The sequence below is a fragment of the Lissotriton vulgaris genome, chromosome 1_1 (genome assembly GCF_964263255.1).
Source record: "Lissotriton vulgaris chromosome 1_1, aLisVul1.2, whole genome shotgun sequence".
In the NCBI taxonomy this organism is placed as follows: Eukaryota; Metazoa; Chordata; class Amphibia; order Caudata; family Salamandridae; genus Lissotriton; species Lissotriton vulgaris.
In genome coordinates, this window is record NC_141685.1 from 1,046,088,385 (window position 1) to 1,046,105,686 (window position 17,302).

The window sequence follows — 17,302 nt, forward strand, 5'->3', positions numbered from 1 at the left end:
GTATATTTCCATTACCTTCGTGCTCGGTGGGTTACTGTCCTGTGGGGTGTACTGTTTCCACAATATATCTTACAGAATTAAAACATTACAAAAAACACAAATACAAAAATGCCTCTCAAGCAACAACAAAAAATCAGCAATTACAATACCAGTGAAACTAAAAGGGCACCACAGCTATATAAGGGTGTAAATGGTAGCAGTGAGGCTCAATATTAAATAAAATACAATCATGCCTCCTGATCCTTAATAAGCAGCCATGCACACTCTGTGCCCAGGTGAGTATTCTACACGTGTCTTTCACCAACTTTCAAATAACAAAAAAACTGCCTGACATGACCCTTATTACTGTTCTAAATTTGTCCCTCAAGTATAAAATAAGCTAAGAGTGAGAGAAGCAGGGCTGCGGATTATCGCGTCTGGCTGCTTTCCTTCCTCATAACGAGCTATCACTTCCCGAAATATGCCGTTACAATAATCGTAATCCCTTTAACCCCTTTGCAGCGGTGCAAATTCCGGTACGGGGGGAGGGTAGGTGGTGGTCGTGGCGCTGTGGTACTCATGACGGCTCACGGCCGTCATAAATCATGGTGGGCATGTGCTCATGACCGCCGGGAACCGTCCGAGCTCCTCCTACTGATTAATTTTCCCGCACAGGCAGGAAATTAACAGCGCGTGGGAGGAGCGGCAACGTCCCTGCCGTCATGAGCACACACCTACCGTGACTCTTGACGGTCAGGAGCCGCCAGGAGCACCGAAAAGGTAAAGGAATTATGTTTTTATTAAGCTTATATGTATATTCACTTTGCTTTACAGTGGGCCCTAAATAAAAGCAATGGAGTGAAGATTTGAAGTGAGTCCCGAACTCACCTGGCGTGTTGCTTGATGTGCAGCAGAGGACACATGCTCCACCGTCGGTTGCGGATGCCGGAGCTGGCAAACATTATATTAACGACTTACTGGCGCGTGCTCCACTACTAGGGCTAATGAACGCGCGTCTGTGTCTGCGTCGATCATCATCATACGCCGCTGTTATTCACTGTCTTCACGAAGCAGACAGTGTGTGTGATACCTACTCTGTGTGACAACAACACAACTACAGTCAGTGGCAAGCAGGATGCCTGGCCAAAATACTTACTTCTAGTTCTGTAGTCTGTCTGTCAGGCTGGCAGTGGCGACGTTGCGGCCAGGCCGGCGCGGCCTGCATTGAGTCAATCAGTGAGCTCAGCTCCAGATGGGGGTGAAGACGCAGGGCAGCCCAAGGACAGTGAAAATGTCGAACACCAGGTGCCTTTGGACCTGTATAACCACAGAGAAGCAGGAGAATGAAGACATTCTCCGGTTCCGGTCAGACTATCTGCAGAAAATATCAAATGTCAAGGGCCAGGCTAGCGCAAGACTCCTCCACTCACGCGAGTGGTGGTGTGCCTCAAAGTCCGCCACGTGCGCGTCACTGTTGGAGCGCGGAGGCTTGCTAAAAATAATGCCCGGGGCCGTCATTGGTAGCTCTTTCACGCGCTACAAGTTTAACGGCCCTGGGACCCACATACACAGTGCACCATGCAGCGCGCTGCACCACCACAATGCTAGTTGGTGCAGCACGTATGTGAGGCAGGTGTGCTTGCACTTCCATACACGTGTGGTGTAGTGCTACTCAGCGACAGCTGCCGCACGTGTGGGTGTGGGGTGGCCGGGTGTACTGCCGTCACTGTACTGTTCCCCCCCAAGAAATCCAGGGCTGGCCAAGGGTGGCAGGCCACCAGTGCCACAAAGCCGCTGCCAGCCACCCTCAAAATAGTGCATCCTGGGGTCGACCGACCCCACCGCCCCCCCTAGATACGCACGGGCCAGGGTTTGTTTCGGGGATAATACGTCTTATCCAAATGTCGTCTTCTTCGTATCGTCAGATTTCGGGGCGTTCTGGCATTCCGTGGGGAAATCTTCAGGTTCCCCTCGAAAAAAAAGAACAAATGGAGTGTTGGTGAAAGGTTCCGTCTGTAGGCCTTCACCAAAGGGGAAAAGGAGTGAGGAGACACCTGGTGCTTTACTAAAAAGGCTTGTTGAGGCTGTGTACGTGTGAGGGGAGGGTGACTGGGACAGTTTAGGGACTTGGGGAATAAAAAATTAGCTAGCTTTCGTGCCAAGAATTTTCAATTCTATTAAGGACACGGAGGTGAGGATTATGCTTCTCTTTCACTTTAATGCTACACACATCAGCCAATGAAAATCGTTGTATATGAAAATAAACTACATTTCCCCTGATGCAAACATACATCACTTCCTGTAATAGCCCATAAGAACTAGGCAACACCGGATACAGTCCTCTTTCTTTGCTTCGAACATAAGTCCATAAACAACTGAGGTCCAACATAAATCTCCTCCAACGTGGAAGAACAGCCAACTGGAAAGAGTTCCATCAACTGGCAACACATTCAGTCGATCTTCTTCTCAGAACCTGAAAAAAGGAGAAAAACATGCCCGTAAACTCTGTCAAAACAGATCATATCAGGGTGGGCACAATATTACAATGCATGTAATAGAAACCGGGTGGGATAATCCTCGCCTCCGTGTCCTTAATAGAATTGAAAATTCTTGGCGCGATAGCTAGCTAATTTTTTATTCTATTACAGCACCAGAGGATTCGTATTATGCTAGTTTAACGCTCTTGAAACACCACAGAGGAAATATCACCCACCGGCTTATAGTAAAATTGTTTGAAAGTGAATTCTGAAGACCAATCAGCGGAATGCATTATATCTTGAATAGTACAACCCAACATAAAACTTTTAGACGCCATGGCGCCCGAACAGAATGTGCACCAAACACCTGGGTATCAATACCCGCTTCCTGCATAACATATTTCAACCACCTGGCTATAGTAGCCACGGTAACAGGTCTGAATGGTTTCTGTAAGGCAATCAATAATTGCGAAACACCCTGAGGTCTGACATTCTTACAACATTCTTTGTATGCTTTAAGACATTGAACCACACAAAGTTTGGCGTTGCTGGGAAAAGCATAATAATCAACACATCTATACATAGTCTTGGTCCTGGCTGTTATATTAAAAGAAACCCCTTCAGGGGTGAATACTCTACCCGTAATATCCAGAGCCTTCACATCTGAGGAACGTCGAGAAGCAGACAGACACAATAACATGGCGAGCTTGGCTGAAAGTTGTTTCCTGGACAACAGATCATTATGGGGCCATGCAGTGAGAAAATAGAGTACCTGAGAAACATCCCACAAGGACGTGTACTTCGGGCGAGGCGGATTCGCAACCCGAATCCCCTTTAAGAGCTTACATACCATAGGATGCATTCCAGCTGTTTACCATCTATCTGGGAGTGTCCCGACGAAATCGCGGAACGGAAGTTATTAACAGAGCGTAAAGCTAAACCCTCCGACGCCTTTGAAGAAAGGAAGTTTATAATGCAGGGAAGTCCTGCCCCCACGGGATCCACGTGCCGTTCCACACACCAATGAACCCAGCCCTTCCAGGCGGAGGCATAGCGTTTCCTGGTGGAGGGAGCCCAGGCCTGGTCAATGAAGGTCGAAGCTTGTTCCGAAAACTCTGGCATTTGCCAATGTTTTTTGAAAGTCTCCAGGCCATCAGTGCTAGATGCCCCAACAGTACCATTGGATACATCTCTCCCTGAGGGCCCTGGACCATCGTCGGAGAATCCCGGATCCTCCTGGGAAGATCGCAACACAGCTCCAAGAGGCTCGGGAACCACGGTTGCGACTTCCAAAGGGGAGTCACTAAAATCAGCTCCGCCTTCTGACGTAACACCCGAGAGTACAACCGGGGAATGAGGATGAAGGGGGGAAACGCATAATTCAGTGACTGAGACCAGTCCTGAGAGAAAGCATCCGTCGCTAGAGCCAACGAATCCGGTCTCCAACTGAAGAACAGAGGCATCTGTCGATTCAGTCGGGACGCAAACAGATCGATCTGACACGCTCCCCAAATCTTCTGCAACCACGGCACCACCTGCGGCTGGAGTTTCCAGTCGCTGTAATCCTTCAGGTGGCGAGAATGCCAGTCCGCCACCACATTCGACTTACCCGGGATATACTCAGCCGTGACCGAAATCTGATGGGTCAGACAGTAATGCCAGAAATCTTTCGCTATCTCTACTAACATGGAGGATCTTGTGCCGCCCAGTTTGTTGATGTAGCGAACTGCCGACACGTTGTCCATCCTGAGAAGGATGCAACAGGACACCTTCTTGGGTGCCAGAGTCCTGACTGCGAACGAACCGGTGAGCAGCTCGAGACAATTTATATGCAGCTCTAGCTCCTGCAGAGACCACCTGCCGCCGGTGGAAATGTTTCCACAGCGCGCTCCCCAGCCCCAACGGCTGGCGTCGGACTATATGATGACCTCGGGAACAGAGCCGAAGACGGCCCGACCGTTCCAAGCTTCCACGTGGCCTAACCACCACTGGAGTTCCTGACAAACTTCCGATGACAGAGAAACCAGATCCGTGTACGAAAGACTTTCCTGCAGGTGTTGGATCTTCAACCTCTGAAGGGCCCGATAATGAAGGGGACCCAGAAATATCGCCTGAACCGAGGATGCCAGGAGGCCCCCCACCCTGGCAATAGCTCTTAACGTCACACTCTGTCTGGGCAACAGGACGCGCAATTCTTTCTGAATGTCGCGCAATTTCGACCGTGGAAGACGCAATTGAGCTCTTAGGGAGTCGATGACAAAACCCAGAAACTATCGTCTGAGCTGGACAGAGAACCTATTTCTTCTTGTTGATGACAAACCCTAGGTTCTGTAGCGTAACAATGGTCATGCACAGGTGTTGCAACACCACATCCTGCATCTGTGCCATGATCAGTATGTCGTCTAGATAGACTATCATACGGAGCCCCTGCTCCCTGAGATACGCAATCACTGGCTTCAACACCTTGGTGAAGCACCATGGAGCTGATGAGAGACCGAAAGGAAGGACCAAATATTCGTACCAGTAGTCTCTCCACTGGAACTGCAGAAACCTCCAATGGGAACTGGAATGAAGGTGGAGCTCGCACAGCTTAGTATTTTACAAGTGATCCGTTTTGTAAATGTGTGGTGTGCTACGAGAGGAAACACTGTCTGGCCAAGCAGTGTGAAATCCAAGGAACTCGTACAAAGCTCACTCTATTGAGAGAGAGCACCTCTGTGCACAACAAGAAAGACTCGTAGGTCTAATTCATTTAAACATCAAAAGTTAATGCAGATTAAACGACGAATAGTTCATAAAGTCTTTACTGTTTATTCAACAGTTGTTGAAATTGCTGCTTCATAATCAACGTAAAATATCCAAAATTAAATTTCCATCATCAGATAAATCATTCTGAAGCAGGTTATCACAAATCCCGATGCATTTCGGGCCACGCCCTTCTTCAGGGGATTACTCTACAAAAACAATCAAAAAAAGCACAATTCAATCAAGTATCCAAATGTCATTGCAAGTAAAATAACATAAACAAGTGCTCACTTACAAGCAGTACGATTGTAAAAAGGGTGCAAGAATAAAGATAAACGCCAATTAGAAGGTGTACGCGATGGTCAAACAATAATAATAGTCAAACGTAAAGTAAGATTAGAAAGTAGTCACCCCGTGTGAGAGAAAGGATCACCAAGTGTTAATACATATGAAAAAAGTGGATAAAAGTAAAGCGGAATTAGCAGTAGAAAGATAAGATCAAAACTAACAGAACCCAAGTGAAGGAAGTTAGGTGAGGAAAGAAGTAGTCCCAAGGCGGGTACTTACTTAAGGACGAGGTTGGAAAACTAAGCGGAGTTCCGCTGAGTCAGTGTTAGTCAGCGGAGCAGCTGAGCCGAAAATGGAACCATCAATGACAAGACTAGAAGATTCCTGACTCCTATCAAACCCAGACCTCCTGTTATGTATATGCTCCCCAAGATGCATAAACATCCCACTAAACCCCCCTTTCGGCGGATTGTATCCACAAGAGGAAGCATACATGAGAACACCGGTAAATTTCTAGACAGGTACTTGCAACCATTTGTCCTCATGACTCAGTCACATGTACGTGACACCACGGACTTTTTGTCCAAACTTGAACCCATCATGAATGAACTCAAGAACACTGAATTGATCATGTGTACAGTGGACGTGTGTTCACTGTATACCTCCATCCCTCATGATGGCGGAATGGAAGCTATTGAACAAACTATAATCACTTCAGATCTGGATCCTGACTTGAAAGTTTTCCTCATGCATCTCACTATGTACACTCTGTATCATAGTTACTTCACGGTGTTAGACAAGTGGATACTACAGTTGAATGGTACTGCCATGGGCAATTCGGCAGCTCCTTGCTACGCTAATATCTATATGAAAGTATTTGAAGAGTCACACATCTTATGTCAAAACACCTGGCTACAACATGGGAGACTGTACCTGCGGTACATCGATGACGTTTTCTTGTTATGGGAAGGCTCAACTGACACCCTAACTTTTTGGAATCATGGAACAAAGTTAATGAACGTATTCAATTCACTTGGGAATACAGTGACAATTGCATCCATTATTTGGATGTGGAAATACACAGACAACCCAATGAGTGGTTCACCACAATCTACAGGAAACCTACAGATAGGAATTCCACATTACATTATAACAGCTTCCATTGACCTAATCTGAAGAACAATTTACCTTATGCACAGCTGTTAAGAGTGAAGCTAATTGTTTCTAGTGAATCAGAAAGTAAGAAAGAACTCATCATCACACTGGAAAGACTGAGAGCACGTGGGTACCCAACACCCATTCTGGATCTGGCAATGGAGAGGACTAACAAATGCCTGAGGTCTGAACTACTCAAACCCAAACCTAAAGAACCTTCAAACCGTATGGTTGTGGTTTCTAAATACTCCAAGATGTCCAAACAGTTTCAAGACATCATCCGGAAGCATTGGCCCATATTAACTATGGAACCTGACTTTCAGGGTCTATTCAGCCAACCCCCGATGTTCGCTTTCACCAGAGGTCGCAATGTGAAAGAAATATTGAGTCAACCTTCTTCTACCGCGATTCCTATTGTCTACACAGGTCTCAAACCTTGTTACAACTGTAGCAATTGTAGTAATTGTATCCCTGGGAACAAAACCACTCACCCCATGAAAGGACACACTATAAAACTCAGAGTGAATGCTACGTGCAATAGCAGTAACGTCATTTATATGTTGAAATGCCCCTGTGGCAAATGCTACATTGGACATACTGAGAGAAAAATCCGTGTGCGCATCCTAGAACACAAAAGCAACATTCGCACACAAAACTTGAAACCGAGTGTGGCCTCTCATTTTCTGGAAAACAGACACAGTGTGGCTCAATTGAAATTTCAAATACTTGAGCAAGTCAAAGTCACTGGGAACAATAAGAACACCCTTCTCAAAAGAGAGAACTTTTGGATCCGTCTTATGTCCACCATGGTACCCCATGGACTTAACGATCGCATGGAATTTCTATGCTACCTGTAATGCCATGTCATACTTCATTGATTCATTTTCCTGCATCACTCTTTTTAAGTCACGTTTTTCATAATTTGATATCGGCTTCTGTTTGATACCCTCCTTTCCAACATGGCCTCTGCCTTTCACCTTTCTAGTGAGTGGTTACGTCTCTTTCTATGTCTGATCACCAGTCCTCTTTTCATTTCTTTGCTTCCACACGCCTGTATTTCTCTTCGGCTCAGCTGCTCCGCTGACTAACACTGACTCCGCGGAACTCCGCGTAGTTTTCCAACCTCGTCCTTAAGTAAGTACCCGCCTTGGGACTACTTCTTTCCTCGCCTAACTTCCTTCACTTGGGTTCTGTTAGTTTTGATCTTATCTTTCTACTGCTAATTCCGCTTTACTTTTATCCACTTTTTTCATATGTATTAACACTTGGTGATCCTTTCTCTCACACGGGGTGACTACTTTCTAATCTTACTTTACGTTTGACTATTATTATTGTTTGACCATCGCGTACACCTTCTAATTGGCATTTATCTTTATTCTTGCACCCTTTTTACAATCGTACTGCTTGTAAGTGAGCACTTGTTTATGTTATTTTACTTGCAATGACATTTGGATACTTGATTGAATTGTGCTTTTTTTGATTGTTTTTGTAGAGTAATCCCCTGAAGAAGGGCGTGGCCCGAAATGCATCGGGATTTGTGATAACCTGCTTCAGAATGATTTATCTGATGATGGAAATTTAATTTTGTATATTTTACGTTGATTATGAAGCAGCAATTTCAACAACTGTTGAATAAACAGTAAAGACTTTATGAACTATTCGTCGTTTAATCTGCATTAACTTTTGATGTTTAAATGAATTAGACCTACGAGTCTTTCTTGTTGTGCACAGAGGTGCTCTCTCTCAATAGAGTGAGCTTTGTACGAAACCTCCAATGGGGCAGAAAAATTGGGATAGACAGATAGGCGTCCTTCAGGTCAAGGCGGACCATCCAGTCCCCTTGCTTCAACAGAGCCGTCAACAGATGGATGCCCTCCATCTTGAAATGCTTGTAAACCATGTACTGATTGAAGATTTTCAAATTGAGTACCAACCTGTAACCTCCACCTCTCTTTTGTACCAGAAAAATATTGCTGCAGAAACCGCGAGGGTCCGCTTTGCAGCGTGCTATCGTGTGTTTCCGCAGCAATTCTCCTATTTCTGAATCGATAAAAGCACACACTGCTTGGGAAAAAAACAGATGTCTGGGATACCTGTCTTGCACGGGGACCTGAAAGAAATGCAGATGAAAACCCTGAACAGTCTCCAGGACCCAGGCGTCCTGAGACAAGTGAACCCAATTTTGAAAGAAGTAACGAGTACGACCCCCCAAAGGCAATGGGTAAATATCCAGAGCACTCACCTCCCGATTCGGAGGCTTGGAAACCACCATGGTAAGAGCCTCTGTTGAACCGCCTTTTGTTGAATCGCTGCCTGGTAGGGTAGAATGTTCCCCCTCTGGTGGAATCCCACTCACCTCTACCATGTCCAAAGTCGCCTCTATGGGGGCCTTGGGATGACGGACGGCCAAACAAGCGTCCCCGGCCTCGTCCGGCCCTGTAAAAAACACCAGCTTGCAGGGCACGCTTGATACCAGATTGAGCCTTGTCCAAATTGGTGAAAGTACCAACATACTTTGCCACATCCTTGATGAAACGGTTGCCAAATAAATTGCCATCCGCCAGGGGGCCTGGCTCCGCGGTGGCAAGCTCTGTGAGATTGGCATCCATCCTCATGAGGAGGGACTTACGTCGTTCAGTGGAAATTGCACAGTTTGCGTTGCCCAAGAGGCAGATAGCCCTCTGGGTCCAGCCCTTTAAAACATGCGGATCCATAACCGAACCGGATTCCTGGGCCTCCAAGGCCATCTCTAAAGTCTTCGCCAGAGGGCCGACCACATTCAGGAGTTTGTCCTGGCATCCCCTCCATGCGTGATTGATACCCTTCTTTGGGTCCTTCGCAAACTTCTTAAGGAAAGTTAGCATGCTAGGGTCATTATCGGGAGTCTCCGACACCTTATCAGTAATGTCCGGACGAGGACACTCCGAACGGAGCCTATTCCTGACCTCTTTGTCGAAGCTCTTGCGGAGATTATCGCGAATATAGGCTGTGACCTCCGGTGCCGGGAGCCAATCAGAAGACCGGGGGTGAACAATATCTGTCGGGTCAAAGGTAAAGGGAGTGGACTGAGACTGGGTAGATTCCACATTCTTGGACTTCTTTACCCGCATTTTAGGGGGAGACTCACCAGAGGTATCAGTAGTAGTAGTGTCTGTGTCATTGTCGGTGTCCGAACCTCGGACTTCTTACCAGTATCTGGAGCAGGCAGAGAGGACATAGAGTAGGAATGAGGCCAAGCCTCAGAAGGCTTCACAGAGGCAGCTGCGCCTTTCTTTGAATTATCCGATGAAGTAAAACCATGCCTTTTCGCATATTTCTCCAATTGCTTAGTGATTGGCTTCAAAGCAGTAGCCAAAGCCTGCTGAACAGTTCCCGGAACTGCCTTCTCCAGGGCCTTGTTGACGGAATCCTGGACAGAAGCGTCCAGGGCCACAACAATCTTATCAACAGAAGGGGAAACCACTTCCTCTCCATAGACTTCATCCTCTTCATAAGTCACCCAGTCCTCCATGGTGGCACCAAACTTGTACATAGACTTGCTCATCAACAGACAAGAGCAAATACTAGAGGAGTAAAAAGGGGGGGAGCCAACCCACAGCACAGGAAAAATGGGTAGCCAGGTACCTAGCTCCTCAGCCAAAGGCTGTATACAATTATTGCAGCCCACAGGGCGTAAAGTGGAGCCAAAATCTTATTAAGCAAACAATATTAATCCAAAAGAGGTGTGCACCCTCTAGGCCCAGCAATTCTTCCAGCCATCCAAGCTTCACGATCTGCCTCTAGTGGAAGACAGCCTTAAAATCCCTGAAACTACCTAAAAAACGGGCAGTAGCGACGTGCGTAGCCCAATCCCACTAGAAACAAGATCAATTGGGCTACGCACGTCGAAACTCTCCTAAATCGAAACTGAAGGCTCCGAGCGCTTGTGGCCAATAAGGGGGGGCCATGCGCTCCAATGTAGTGAATCACTCTCCCCACCGTTGGCGGGTCGGTACCTGCACCCAGCTAAATAAAAATAACTGTTTTCCAAGACAAGCGGCAACCGCCGCTACAATCGCGCTCAGCGCGCTCAAACCATTGCACCACACACGGAGCAAGCGCGATCACAAGCGCAGCTCCGGAAGACACACTCGGCGCCCCGGTGAGCCCGCGACCTCCCCGCAGGGAAAAAGGTCGGCGCGGCTCCACATGGCTAACAATCAGGCGCTCGATAAGAATTGCCGACACTGAAGGCACAATCCAGCAGCGCGCAACAGCGCGAGCACAGTAATTATAGAACACAAGGCAGGCGCGTTGCAGCGCGAGGCAAACAAAGCCAATAAAGTACATTAAACAGTAATAAACAAGTACAAAGCAGAATAGCAATCAAGGCACTTAACTGGCTGCGTGAGCAGCAAAGAAAGAGGACTATATCCGGTGTTGCCTAGTTCCTATGGGCTATTACAGGAAGTGATGTATGTTTGCATCATGGGAAATGTAGTTTATTTTCATATACAACGATTTTCATTGGCTGCTGTGTGTAGCAATAAAGTGAAAGAGAAGCATAATACGAAGCCTCCGGTCCTGTAATAGAATCACTTGGCTCTTTACGGCCGACCTTCTCCCACCTTCTGGCCCACCCAGCAAACTGTGCACACATCTGTGAGAGCCACGCTCCTCCTGGAGCGTGGCTGGGCGGATAGTGGGGAAGTTGGCCTCATGACATTTTTGGACCTTCTCCCTTGCCTGCCAATATCGGGACCAGAGCGTCTTCTCCCACAGCTCTCGTCTCCTTCTCGTGGGCTCTGCTTTCGGCGTTCTCCCTCCTCCAGCGTCTTCCTGAGTCTGTCCTCTCCTCCTCCCGTTCCCCGTCTTCAATTGGATCGGGTCCAATGACGTGTGGCCGGGGTCCTCCGAGAACAGCTCCCAATTCAAGGGACCTTCCGCAGAAGCAGGTGAACAAATGTCCTGACTGGGATTCTGCGAAACAAACCAGTCCAGGGATTCCTCTGTCTGTGAAGAAAAGAGAGGATCCCGGCTGTCAGGAATGCGCCACCATTCATCCACCGTTACGGCATTACCACAGGAGATGGGGGCCCCATGACACCTTAGAAGTACGACGGTATTCCCATTTTTACTGGTCATGAACCTATTCACCTCACCATGGTTAACACAATTTTTTGGGGTTTTCTTGTATTTTGCTTTTCATGGATGTTACTGCATGACCTTTGTATAATTTCTAGATTCTCTCCACGGGTCATTTTTTATGGTGAAGATATACTCCTGTTTCCCTGATTTTGTTTTTTACTTTATCAATTGTTCAGTAATGCCATCACATTTTTTCTTTCGTTCTCTTCAGCTGTGGAGTTAGAAAGGTTCTTTTAAAACTTGTTTTAGCTATTACTTGTATCTAGACTCAGTGTACACATCTTCATTTCCATGTATAGGAATTATTGTGGCTTTCTTGAGAAAGGCGTTCTGTACGCCGAAACGCGCGTGGAAGATCCATCACTCATCCACTGGATGAAATCATGGTTCCTTTGAAAGACTGGACATACCATATTTTGACTTAATTTTGTCTTATAAAAATATTTTTTTCTATTAGGTTCAGTCAATATGTACATATTTGTCGATGTAATTTATTGTTGTGTTTATTTTTTAAGAATGTTGGTATGATGTTGTTTGGTACTTCATATATGTGGAATTATTTATATCACCTTTATGTTCAGATCAAATGAATTTATACTAATAATATTAAGTTTTAAAGGATTCATGTGTACACTGAGACCCTTACATCATACATGTGTTAGATCCGGGCTTAATACTGTTTAGACCAATTGTTGCCTAGGGATGTTTTTTACCTTTGTGTCTAGGTAACAGGGGTATCATTTGCTAGGGGCGTACAGAGGTGCTAAAGGGCATACCAATTGGGGAGCAATTGAACAGTTACCTTGTTTTAGGGAAAGAGAACTGGTAATGGGGACCTGGTTGGCAGGACTCCAGTGCACTTCAGTCAAAATTGCATCAAATACCAGGCAAAAAGTGGAGTGACCATGTCAAAAAGGAGCACTTTCCTACACACTCATTACTGTTTGTGGGATGTGTAGTTAAACTGTATGTCTGTGCAAATGTACTGGTCATTTCAATTGAAAATGTGTTGTCTGTAGCTACTTCGCAATACAAAACCATGCATACTCCACTCTACAATACTCTACTCCACGCCACTCTATGCCTGTCTACTCTGTGGGACTCTATGCCACTCTATACCACTCTACACCACTCCACTCTATGCCATTCTACGCTACTCCACTCCACTGTACACCACTCTACTCCACTCTACATCATTCCATTCAACGTCCTTCCAGTCTACGCTACTCCACTCTACAACACTCTACTACAGTCTACATCAATTAATTTTATGTTATGTTAATAACATTTATAAAAGCGCACAAATACTTAATGGTGTCTTGGCGCTGAGGACCACATTGACCTGTTATACGCCTAGCCATGGAACAGCCAGGTTTTCAAATTTCTCCTGAAACCAGTTAGGGAACTAGCGTTCCTAAGCTCAAATAGAAGAGAATTCCAGAGTTTGGATGTCCCGTAGTAGAAGCCGTGGCCACCCCAGTATGAGGTCTGAATTTTAGGCACTGGGAGAAATTTAGCGCCTGTGGACCGGAGAAGTCTAGTAGGTTGGTACCAAGCAAAAAGATTCTGTAAAAATGCCGGACCAGAGTGATTTAAGGCCTTATAGGCAAGACACAACGCCTTAAATTTAATGCGCTGAGGTACCAGCAGCCAATGAAGATTAGGAATTTTGTTGGAAACCGCTTTATGCCTGGAAAGATTAAGCAGAAGACGCGCTGCTGAGATTTGCACCATCTGGAGCTTCTTTAGACTCTGCTTCTGGGCGTTCGGATACAGCCCATTGCAGTACTCCAATTTGGATTGAATGAGAGACGTGACTACTGTTATCTTGGTGTCTACCGGTAAATAGGGAATAATCTTCCTTCTTTATAAGAAAGTATGAGGCAGATACAATGGCATTAGTCTGTTGACAAAGCGTTAGCCTATCGTCAATCACAACCCCTACGTTTTTTTTCTTTTACCACAGGATTGGGGGGGGCACCCATCTCTGCCGGCCACCATGTAAATGTAAATGTACAGGAATTTATATAGCGCAAATCACCAAGTGGTTTCTAAGCGCTTGCTTAGGGAACCTGTCCTGGTATTCCCCTGTGAGATAACCCCAGCAGGGTATCCGCAAGGTGAAAGCCAGGCATCCCGCCGCGAGGGGCCGTTGTGGAGATTAAGCAAGCTATTGCCCAGAGTTGCAGAGTGTGAACCCGTGAATCGAGTAGGCACCAGAGCGAGAATTGTCGAGTCCATGGACATTTTAGGACTCAAGACCCCGCCGAGCCGGGAATTGAACCCTGGTCCCGGGCTGACCTCTGCTTCCAGGTCTGCCTCCTCTAACCAGTGAGCCACACTTCTCCACCATAGATTGCTCCAGGAAGGCTGCATATTGCCAAAAAGCAAAACCTCAGTTTTATCAGAATTAAGTTTGAGGCAATGAGCAGTCATCCAGATGTTGATAGCACTCATGCAGTTTTGAAACTGCTAAAAAGGAGATGTTTGATGTTTATAAGCCGCTACCACAATCTGGGTGTCATCGGCAAAGGATGTCAAACTAAATCCAAAATCCCGGATCAGTGGGGCCAGTTTGGAGACATAAATGTTGAACAAGGAGGGGCTAAATGAACTGCCCTGGGGGACTCCACATGGTAGAATGTAAGGGGCCAAATTAAAACCGTCAAGTGATATCGTTGATTTCCGATCACTTAGAAAAGAGGACAGAAGAGCCAACGCCATTCCGTCCACTGCCAACTTTTTCAGCCGATGTTGTAGGAGAGCATAGTCCACTGTATCAAAAGCGGCTGATAGATCGAGGAGCATAAGAGCAGCTGTGCCTCCTCCGTCCATCACCGCTCTGATCTTTTCAGTCGCCTTAATAAGCGCCGTTTCTGTGCTGTGTTCCTTAAGGAAACCAAACTGGGAATCATCCAGCAAACTATTCTCCCTGATAAATTGTGACAATTGAGTGTTCATAATTTTGTCAACTATCTTGGCTGGTACGGGTAATCTAGGAATGGGTCGATAATTCAATGGATTCGAGGCAATTAATAGAGGAAGGATAGGCGTCTCCTTCCCACTGGTGGAAAAGATGCCCGAATCAAACATAAGATACAAAATCTCCACCAGCCCAGGACTCACCAGATCACCCAACTCTTTCAGAAGAGCTGGCGGACACGGGTCCAATGGGGATCCAGATCTGGCTTCAGTTATGCAGTTTCCGACTACTTCCAAGGACACAGAGGAAACATTCAACAAGGTGTTTTTGTTGGGGTATGGGTCATAGTCTTGGGACGAAACACAGGGCCTTGGTCCATCCTTACATGCTTCAAAGATGTCCAACACTTTTGATTTGAAGGTTGTCGCGATGTCATCACAAAATTTTTGATTACCCTTTTTTCCAGCATTGGCAGGCAGGGTGAGTTTGTTAATGACCAAAAACAATTCCTTTGAGGAATTGTTAGCTAACTCAATCTGTAGAGTAAAATAGTTTCTCTTTTCTACAATAAGTAATTTTTTATAGTTCATTAAGGCTGTTTTGTATACTTGTTTATCTGACTCAAAGTAATTTGTTCGCCAGCGACATTCTAGACGGCGACAGTTTTGCTTTTCCTTATGAAGTAAATCAGAAAACCAAGGGGCCGACGGGATGGTCCTATTCCTAGACAGTTTTTTTATAGGAACTGCGGCACTCACTGCCTCAGAAATCCAGTTAGTATATTTCGTGACTGCAACATCCACCTGGTCCTGAAATTGAGGGCATGAGGCTTGCAAATGAGTATGAAGGACAGTTTTATCCAGTTTGCTCCATGCTTTACATGAGGATGCAGGTGGCTTCGTATTTCTCGCCTGTCCAACCGTACTACAAGGAAGACTACACCTAATAAGAGAATGATCAGACCATGACAGAGGGAGGATGTCTTTCACTATAAGTCCATGTGCTGATGAGAAGACACCATCAAACGTTTGACTGGCCTCGTGCGTGGGTACTACCACTAATTGAACAAGTCCTACCGCTCCTAAGGAATCTAAGAGCATAGCTGTCTCTCTATTGCCTGTATCTTCCAAATGGAAGTTAAAATCTCCAAGAATAGTAAAATCCTTACTTAAAAAAGTAGATTCAAGCAAGGTATCAAGATTTGCTAAAAAAGTATTTCTCAACCCTGGTGGGCGATACAGTAATATACCTTTAAATGTCAGTTTCGAACTAAGTTCAAACATAAATTGCAGAGCCTCGTAAGAAGGAATGGAGATAGGGTGGTAAGTAACTGCGTGGTGTTCCCTAAAGATAATTGCTACTCCGCCCCCTCTTTTCAAAGGCCTATCTACTCTAATCGCTCTAAAACCCACAGGGGTAGCAGTGACAAAATCGGGGTCTGAAGCATCATCTGCCCAAGTTTCAGTTATAAAAAGAATATCCAGACCCAGGTTTTCTATAGTGTGGGCTACTTCATATGGATGCTTTCCCAAGGATCTAGCATTAACAAGACCGCCATGAAGCGTAGACTTCTCATAAGAGATGTTGAAATCATGAGTCATGAGATTCAGGGGTGGCAATTATTTTCTGTTGTGGAAGTGAGAACCTGCATGCCCCACAGATAATGCTGTCCCCAGGCCCTACCACGCAACAATTCACCTTCATTTTATTGAAGGAATATAGATCTTGCTCAGAGTACCTGATAGTTCGGGAAGCCATCCAACCAGCGTTTCAAGCACTCAACACTGGCCAGGCGCGGACGGGCGCAGATGGGCTTGCCTTAGGCACGCCTTTGGCGTGCCCGCTTTGCACGTCCGCTGCGCGCCTGCACCGTCATGGATTTAAATAATGTATTTCCGGAGGACGACTAGACTGCGTCCTCCCGGAAGTGAGCAGAGTAGAAAGGGTCGACCCTCTGCTCAAACGGCACGCCAGCCGTAGCGGAACGGGGTCGGCCCAGGGTGCAGTAAAACAGGTTGGAATAGCAACAGCACAAATAAAACTACACAATTACGTTAAAAACAGTAGCCCAAATAGAACAGTCTTCATCAGATGTAAAAATAAAAACTGGCGAGAGCAAAGCTATGTAAGTTGTGAGGCGCTAGCAGGGCTTAGTGAAGTCCGCTGCGTGCCCGCACCGTCATGGATTTAAATAAAGTATTTCTGGAGTACGACTAGACCGCGTCCTACCGGAAGTAAGCAGAGTAGAAAGGGTCGACCCTCCGCTTAAACGGCACGTCAGCCGCGGCGGAATGGGGTCGGCCCAGGGTGCAGTAAAACAGGTAGAAATAGCAACAGCACAAATAAAACTACACAATTACGTTAAAAACAGTGACCCAAATAGAACAGTCTTCATCAGACGTAAAAATAGAAACTGGCGAGAGCAAAGCTATGTAAGGTGTGAGGCGCTAGCAGGGCTTATTGATGTCCGCTTATGAGACACTACACCACTCTTTACCACAGCACTCTACTCCACAACACTCCACTTATCCCATTCCACAACATTCTACTCTACTTTACGCCATTCCACTCTGACACTCTATTCCAAGCCACTCTACATCACTCCACT

The 17,302-nt window shown here is 46.2% G+C and overlaps 1 pseudogene; it reads right to left on the reverse strand.

Annotated features, from left to right (window-relative positions):
- Positions 1 to 2,429: 2,429 nt before the first annotated feature.
- Positions 2,430 to 17,302, reverse strand: part of LOC147748494 (uncharacterized) — a 181,244-nt pseudogene continuing 166,371 nt past the window's right edge.